The sequence below is a fragment of the Psammomys obesus genome, unplaced genomic scaffold (genome assembly GCF_907164565.1).
Source record: "Psammomys obesus unplaced genomic scaffold, mPsaObe1.curated_primary_1811, whole genome shotgun sequence".
NCBI lineage: Eukaryota > Metazoa > Chordata > Mammalia > Rodentia > Muridae > Psammomys > Psammomys obesus.
The window spans coordinates 21,813,072-21,821,910 of record NW_026596039.1 but is presented as its reverse complement, the minus strand read 5'-3'; the positions used below and the strand labels follow the sequence as shown (position 1 = coordinate 21,821,910).

The window sequence follows — 8,839 nt, the reverse complement described above, 5'->3', positions numbered from 1 at the left end:
GCTGGGGTGGGGTGGAGGCTCAAAGCACCTCTCACTCCAAAGGCCCTGCTATCTCAAAAAGAAAAAAAAAAAGCACGCATCAATATTTGGGGGTAGTGTTTTATCTTAAAACTTCATTAAGATAGCGAAGGGTTTGCTTATATTTGCACTGAATGAGAGCTTTGTGGCATCATTATATGCACTGTTTACTTTTAATTATATGCATCTGAGGAGAAGAGAGCTCACAGACTGAGGCTGCTGCTCTTAGGAAGGCCCCTGCTGGGCGTGCGGGAACTTGACCCATAAACTGGATATAAACCCTTCGTCAGTAAGAAGGACTTTCCCCCGCACCTGCAGGGTTTATGTGTGCACAGTGCGCTGCAAACACCTTTCCCCCGAGGGTCTAGCATCCAGTGCTGCTAGGCAGAAATGCTCATGTGACCAGCTCTGGTCCACCACCCCCAGTCGCTGCTCCAAGTCTTTATTGAGCTTTCAATCCAAAACACCACATTTTGTAGAAGGACCTTGCTGGACATTCAGGATATCCGTCCTGATCCCACGAGCAACGGTCTTTTAGGAGCTGGCCTGTGCTTGCTTCTAGTTTCTCCTCATGTGCCCTTTCCATTTGATGAGTTTGCTTTCCATCTTTTCACTGTGTGTGTGTGTGTGTGTGTGTGTGTGTGTGTGTGTGTGTGTATGTGTGTGTGTTCAAGTTTGTGTGGATACATATGTGTTCATCATTCTGGACCCTCCTTCAGGGACCAGAAATATGCTCATGAACTAGACTATAATAGATAACACAATGGGATTTAGAAACACCGTGGAAACCGAGAGTTGAACCCATGTCTCTTTGGAAGAGCATCAAATACTCTTAGCCAAAGAGGCATCTCTTCACCTTCACAGCACACACACTACACACTTTATCTATATGTCTATCTGTCTGTCTATCCATCCATCCATCCATCCATCCATCCATCCATCCATCCATCCATCTGTCTATTTATTATTTTGGGGTTTACTGTGGTTTTTATTCAATTTGAAATCCTGATTGGAAGAAAAGCAGTGAAAATAAAGCTTTACAAAATATTGCAAAATTACTACGTTATTGATAAACTCTTACACTGCTAAGATACAGAATGAAGGCAGTGGCAGCATGTGCAAACCAAACCATCCCCGGTGCCGCCCTACCCGAAAGCTGCCCTGCTCAGGCGGGATTTCACAGTCCTGCTGCTGGTCTCGGAGCTTGGAAGGATGCACTCCAAATGGCATCTTCCATGAAAAAAAGGTGAACCTCTCCCACTAGCCAGCAGTGGCCAGAGGCAGCTTTCGGAAAACTTACAACCATTGTGCTTAGGGCTTCTTGTATATCTGGTGAGCACTGGGTTTTATCTGAACAAGGTCAGTCTCACTTCCAGTGGCCACAGCCGGCCGGGCTGGCGTCATCCGGGCTGGCCCCTTTCGTGGAATCCAGACTCGCTCAGCACAGATGGCAGGGCAGTTTAGAGCGCATTGAAAAGTGGTCTTTAACCGCTTTCAGCAAACCCAGGAAACTCCTGGCTCACACCGCTGATTAAATCTGAAGTATCCTCCATGGGAGCTTTCAGCTGAGGAAAACTTTCTGGGGTGAGGACCATGTTGAAGCAGGCTCTCTGTCCCCAGCCTCCCCTCATCACGTGACAGAGGTGCTGCGTGTCTTCCCAGCCAGCCTCCCCTCATCACGTGACACAGGTGCTGAATGTCTTCCTGGCTAGCAGTCATTTCTACTCTGCTTCTCATCATGGTTTCCCAGGCACATGGAAGTGAAAAGACATCTGGAATTCCCTGAGGTACCTGACCTGATGTCCATCTCAAGGGCTCATCTGAATTCTGATGGGTAATGTCTGACAGATTCTCAACCTTCTTGATTAGTTCCTGTGTACACACTACTGAGACAGGCCCCACGCCTCTTCTCCCTGCATCGCTGCCTATAACTTCATCGTGGTGTACAGAAGCGATAAGCGGGGAAGGGATTACTTCTTGGTGTTTCCACTCAGTTGACTTGAGATCTTTAGTTAAATCCTTGCCATATACAGTCTTAAAAGTGGCTTTAGTTTTCTGTGTCTGGTCACTGCAACAGTTGGACACAACATCTGCAGTTGCCTGCTTGTCTGCACCGAATACTTTCATCGCTGTGTGGAGAATTTCTGCATCTTCTGTAGCATTAAAGTTGGTGGCTGGCCAGATTGTCCCTGGGGTGACCCGTGTCATCACAACGGGCTGGCGAGGGTAAGTAGCTTGTCCCCTAGTGTTACTGATAAGGCGTCTGTCCCTCAGGGCAGCCACCTGCACTGGGGCCTGGGCTGGTCCACCACCATAACACAGTGGGTAACCACAAAAGTTTGCTCCACCAGGTGGGCACCAAATCCTCAGGCTCCAGGGTAGACTGGAGCTCTCCCTGGCTGTGAGGTTATCCTGGAACTGGGTAACCTCCATGTGAAGGCTGGCTTCCAGCTCCTGGGTAGTTGCCACTTGGTGCTGGTGGGTAAGCACCCCCCCCCCACTGGAAGAAGGCCACTGGGATATGGATACTGACCAGGATGGGGAAAGATGACTTCTGACCTGTAGGAGGATATCCTGGGAAAGGTGGGCAGCCTATTGGAGAGACAGCTTGGGTATGGCATTCTGAATCTGAACCTAGCCTTGTCCCAACCTTAATTTTTGAGGCAGGGTCTCTCCCTGAACCTGGAACTTGCCTGGCTTTTGCTGAGGATAGAACTTAGGATTTCAGGTCCATACCCCACCACAGAAGCTGGCTCTTCTAATTTTGCCCATCTAGGCTGAGATATTAGGCCAAGTCTACACATTTTCTTACTGTTTTTAATCCTTAAGCTTTGCTTTTCTCATGCTGCTTTCTCTCATTTTCTGGAAGGAAAGGTATCTTAGTTTAGGGTTTCCATTGCTGTGAAACAGCATGACCACTGCAACTCTTATAAAGAAAAACAGTTAATTGGAGCTGGCTTACAGGTTCAGAGGTTTAGTCCATTATCATCAGGTGGATGGTATGGCAGCGTGCAGGCAGACGTGGTGCTGGAGCTGCTGAGAGTTCTCCATCTTGATCCACAGGCAGCTGGAGACTGTGAGCCACACTGTGCATAGCTTGAGCATATGAGACCTCAAAGCCCACCTCCATGGTGACACACTTCCTCCAACAAGCCCCCATCTCCTAATAGTGCCATTTGCTGTGGCCAAACATTCAAGCATAGGAGTCTATGGGGGCCACGCCCATGCAAGCACCGCAGAAGGTATCTGTTAGCCTTCCTCAGAAATCAGCTGGAGGCATTTCCTCAAGCTAGAGCACCAATGCGTGAACACTGTAAGAAAGGGTTCTCCCAGTAAGAAGCAGGAGTTAGTAGATAGCTCTTCAACAGACAAGGGTGTCTCCCCGTGTGCTAGAGGGTACCCACAGCAGTGCCATTCCTTAACATGTCCTTTGTCATCTGTTCTTCCACAGACAACACCCTCCTCCAGAGCCAAAGCGCTACCATCTTCAGTTCTGCTGTGCCCACTGGCAAAAGATCACGCCAGTATAGCTGGGCCTGTTGGCCATTCCCCTTCCCTCATTGAAGGTGGGCAGGCAGGGGCTCATGGAAGCCTCGCCTGAGTAGTCAGCTGCCCTCTGTAACCAGTTCCTTGAATATCTGTCTGAATTGCTTATGGCTTCCAGGTGGGAGATGGAGGGAGTAGAGCAGAGGTTCTCAACCTTCCTAAAGCCGTGACCTTTAATGCCATTCCTCATGCTGTGATCCCCAGCCATAATTTTTATTGCTGCTTCATAACTGTAATTTTGCTACTGTTATGAATCCTAATGTAAAAATCTGATATGCAGGATATCTGATATGCAACCCCCATGAAAAGGTCATTTGCCTTTCCAAAGGAGTCATGGCCCACAGGTTGTGAGTCACTGGGCTAGAGACTTAGGTGGGGGAGGGGAGGGGACTCATCTATGTAGGTGTGGGGAGGCCATCATCATAGCTGGGTGCAGTGACCTTCCACTGTGGGTGCTTTAAAGGCACCCATTCTCCTGGCCGTAACCCTCTCACTCAGTGCTCTGTAAGTCCAGTGTACTCCTGGGGTCCCGGGGGAACTTGGGTGAACTGCACTTGGTTTGTTGTTAGGACCTTAGGAGGAGGGGTAGATGCTGTTTATGTCTCTCCCAGGGAAGGGATTTTAACATCTTCCTTCTGTGTTTTCCCCCCTCACTCATGCTCCTGTAAACGGAGCTCTCCAAGGCTGATTGACTGATTGAGAATTCCTGATAAAAGAGAGCTAGAACGTAGTAGGTCTGGATCCAAACCATCTTAGCTATTGCTTGCCTCCTTAAAGTCTGTGTATGGCCCTCATCTGTGTTTCCCTAACATCCTTATGACTTAGGTAAAATCCTTCAGGGAGTGTAGCGGGAGATGCACAGACCTCTAGCTTCCACAAAAGTCTAGACCTCAGCCGATAGCATCTGAGACTCATTACAGAGACTTCCCTGCTCTTCCATAACCCACCTACTCGATGTTCCTGGTAAAGCATTTTTTTTTCAGGGCCTTAATTCATGACATTCTTTATCCTGTTTCTATAAACACTTCAGTATATGCTCACACATTGGAACATGGCACTGGGGATAATCTGACTTTGTTTTCTCAGTCATGGTCACTCGATTTTTTGGCTTCAGAATTAACTCCCCCCCCCCCAATTCCCTTTGAGGTGAGGGCTGTGTTCTGAGCGGACACCCACGCAAACTTGGTCTACCGAAAGTCTAATCTCAGGGTCTGACCCATACAGTCTTCCTCTTTGGAAATCTGCCCTGCCAGCTGATCTGGATGTACCCAGTAGTCCTCGGGGACGAGGAAGCAGCTTCCCTCCAGAGCACTGCAAGAGACAGCTATTGTCCGGGCCTCACTGAGTGTCCTCACTCAGTTCCTCTGCAGTCAGTGTGTGTGTGTGTGTGTGTGTGTGTGTGTGTGTGTGTGTGTGTGACCAACCCATATCATACATGTGAAAATGAGAAAATGAGGCTCATCTGGGCATGAGGAGCACCTGGCTACCCGATCACGAGACTTCAGGTTGGTCTCTGTTACCCAGGAAGATCTTTGTAAGGACAAGGTCATAAAATGCCTATCAGGGAGCCTAGCTGTTCTGAGTGGAGTTTAGCCAGAATTAAGTTCCTTTTTCTCTTTGGCATCTATCAACTTTTAAACGATCTTTATATTGGGTAGATGCAGATTGAGCAGTTCTTTCTAGATGAACGCAGGCACGTGGTTCGGCAGTTTCCTAGGAGTCCTTGCTGTTCTCCTCACAGGTATTGATTAGAAATGAGTGACAGAATTGCTTGATGTGTCTGGGTAAGCTGCCCATCTGCAGAGGCTGGCATGTCTGGACCACAGCTGCTGATCCCCCAGCCATGAAGACAGTCCCAGGTGGTCATGCTTCTCCGAAAACAGGTAAGAACCCTCTGAAGCCCCAGGGGAGTTCCTGGGGGCTAAACAGCCTCAGCTAGAGCTCCAGCAGAAATACAGGCTCATTCCAGAAGATGCCCCTTCACCCCTGCACAATATGGCTGACCCACCTCCACCCTGGGAGCGCCGAAGCATGTCCGCTACCTGAAGGCAGAGGAGCCTGTGTTCTGCCTATTCGGGCGATTTCCTCCTCTGCTCTCCAATATAGGTATCCCACATAGCAACACCTACAGCCAATGGAAGTGTGCTGTGTGCGCCTTCTGAGCCTCACAGTGTTTCCTTAAAGAAACACCTGGAAATAGAGTTTCTCAAATGATTCCTGGATGCTCTCCAGAGGAACCCTGGCAACATGCACAAACACCTTTTTATTTTCCAATACAGCGACAAATACTTTCGACCTTTCTTCTCACTGGGACCAGGTTTAATATGCTTTCAGGTGTCAGTTTTCAGGGTTTGGGAGTGGACAAAAGTGAATAATCAGCACATGTAATTTCCATGGGCACTAAGAATGTAGGGAAATGTTCCTGGAGTTATCTTCAAAATGAAGGAATTTTAAGCTATGAAGATGGGAGAAATCTCCATGGAAAAGAGAAAGGATGAAAGCGATAGATGAAGGCACTGGGACCTTAAAAGTAGGGTGATCATATAATTTATTCTCAAATTGCAACATCTTCAAAAGTGACAGGGAGCCAAGGTTGGTAATGAGCCTAAAATGTAGACCATGATTGTATTGAACACATGAGGGCACGTGGTTATCCTAACACCAGAGTTGTCTATTGAGGGAGCTGCTGAGCATTTCTGCTGTTTGCACAGCCCTGACGCTGGTTTTGTGACGGTAGGATGGCCCAGGACATGACGCCTTCGGTAGCCCTCACTGGGAGCCCCTTGTGCACTGAAGTTTTTGGAACATGTCTTTGGTGGCTAGCCAAGGTCTGCCTCACTCTGCTCATCTTCATCCTTCCACGGGGACAAGGAAGGGATGGCGAAGGCAAAACAGAGATGTATGCATGTGAGCCAAATGTCCAAGAAGACAATCATCAGAATAATCAATTATATCAATTGTTCAGCTAGAGCTACGGTTCTATGATAAACATACACCTTTTTCTTCTTCGTGAAATTAAACTAACCATCATCCATATATTCTCCCATTGTAATTAAAAAAAAATGTCGTCTAATCCAGCCTCGAACTCTCTGTGTAACCAAGGATGACCTTGAACTTCTGATTCTCTGGCCTCCACCTTGCCAGTGATAGGATCTCAGGTGTGCAGCACCATGCCCTGTGTACTTGGTGGTACCCACAGAAGCCAGGGTTTTGTTCATATAAGCAGGCCGTCTGCCGACAGGGCTGCTCCCCTAGCGCTTTGATGTTCCCTTTGTTGCCTACCCAGTCTCTTTATTCAATGTCTTCTTTGTCTCCTGAGGTCTTCATCCATGTTTACAATAAAGCAAATAAAAAAGTTATCTCTTAGTCCCAAATAGCTGTTTCAACAGCTGTCTAGAAGAGCATACAGAGATGGAGCACCCAGCAGGTCTGCCTCCTCTCTGACTCTCTAACCCTGTGTAACCCAGACTCCTCCCGGCCCCACCCCTTCCTGTTTTAGACCAGACTGAAAAGTGAACCCTCATTTGATCTGAGTCAGCATGGTTTACTCAGCTTCAAATGAACAAGGCCATTCTGCTTGTCAGAGAGCTCCAAGAACCAAATGAAAGTTGGTTAAAACCAGTTTAAATTGATTCCAACCAGGTCGAACCCACCCTCCCTAGATCCGGCTTGAGAAAGGTAGCCTAAACAGAAAAAGTGGTTCCAGGGGGAGACAGAGCTGGTTCAGCTTAGACAGCCCGACTGAGACCAGATAAAACTTCACCCACCCTACTGTGGGTTCGGCGTGGTGAGGGCAGATGGCAGTTCTGAAAGGAAGCTGGGCGTGGCCCACGTGGCTGTCTAACGTGAGAGGTAAAGCGTGTGAGGTGACTCTCAACAGAGCAAACAGACTCCAAATGAAGGAAGTTTAAAATCACATATATCATAGCAGACCTCTTTAAACTCTCTCAGATAGGATCCAATTTCAATAGCTTACCCTGGCTGATTAGAACCAGCTTTGACCAGTTTAAGCCAGCTTGATTGATCTAGCAGCATTGCCAGATGGTTTCACAAATACTTCAATTATATATTTACTATGCAGGAAAGGTGCGGCGGGATTAATGATGTTATTCTACCGTATGCCTTTTCTGGCGCTGAGGATGGAACTTGGGACTTCAAACTGCTGTCTCCACACTCTAAGCCTCACCCTGTCTTATCATTTACATTTTGCTTTCATAGATTATTGAAATACAAAGTTACCTAGAGAGGTGTATTTACAGGTGTCTGGTCTCTGAACATCCCAAGGAGACCCAAACCCACAGATGCTAATTTCCTTGTATAAAATGGTACAGTATTTGCATATTTGCATGTACATTCATATGTAACCTCTAAGTTAGCTCTTACATTTTCATACATAATGCACATCAGTTACCCAGGTAGTTGGAGAGGTCTGCTTAGGGATGACAGAATCCTGGACATTATCAATATAGACACAACTTAAAAAACATTTCATTTATTTTTGATTGTGTATGTCTGTGTGGGAGTCTGTGCCAGTGTGCAGGTGCCCTCAGAGGCCAGGATAGGGCATCACAGGATTCCTTGGGGTTCCTGCTGCAGGTGGCCGTGCGCCCCTCATGTGGGTTCTGGGAACTGAACAACTGAGCAGGGCTTTTAAGTGTTGGGCCATTTTTCAGCCCCAGATACAACTTTTAGTGTTTCCGAAGAGGTGGGAATTGTGGAGATAGAACAGGTTCTCATTCTTCCCTCTCTGGCTCCCCATATAGATTTCATTCAAAGCAGGGTGTTGGGGCTGAGTGTGGTGGCTCAGCAGGTGGAGTCACGTGCTGCCAAGCTTGACACCCGAGTCAACCCCAGAGAGTCAAATGATGGAAGAAAACTGACTCCTGAAGACTGCCCTCTGACCTCCACCCGTGCACTGACAGCCCCTCAATCAATCAATCAATCAATCAACCAATGTAATTAAAAGTCTTTATTAGTAGGTGTGGTGACACACACCAGTAATCCTGGCACTAAGAAGCTGAGGCAGGAGGATTACAAGTTCAAGGGCAGTGTGAGCTGCATCCCGAGACCCTGTTTGTCTTTTTATTTAATCTAAAGGCTCCTCAGTGATTCAGAACATAGTTTATTATGTCTGCTGACTTAGAGATTCCTTTTGACACTAAAATGCTTATCCCTCAAATCATTTCTTACACTGCTTACTAGCCCAAGTTTTAATCAACTTGGGAGAAATTTGTTTTCCCAAAACTACTTTTCCCCCTTAATTATGTAGAGATGA

At 47.4% G+C, this 8,839-nt stretch overlaps 1 pseudogene; it reads right to left on the bottom strand.

Moving 5' to 3' along the window:
* Positions 1 to 1,834: 1,834 nt before the first annotated feature.
* Positions 1,835 to 4,315, bottom strand: LOC129687617 (annexin A7-like; annotated as a pseudogene).
* Positions 4,316 to 8,839: the final 4,524 nt, after the last annotated feature.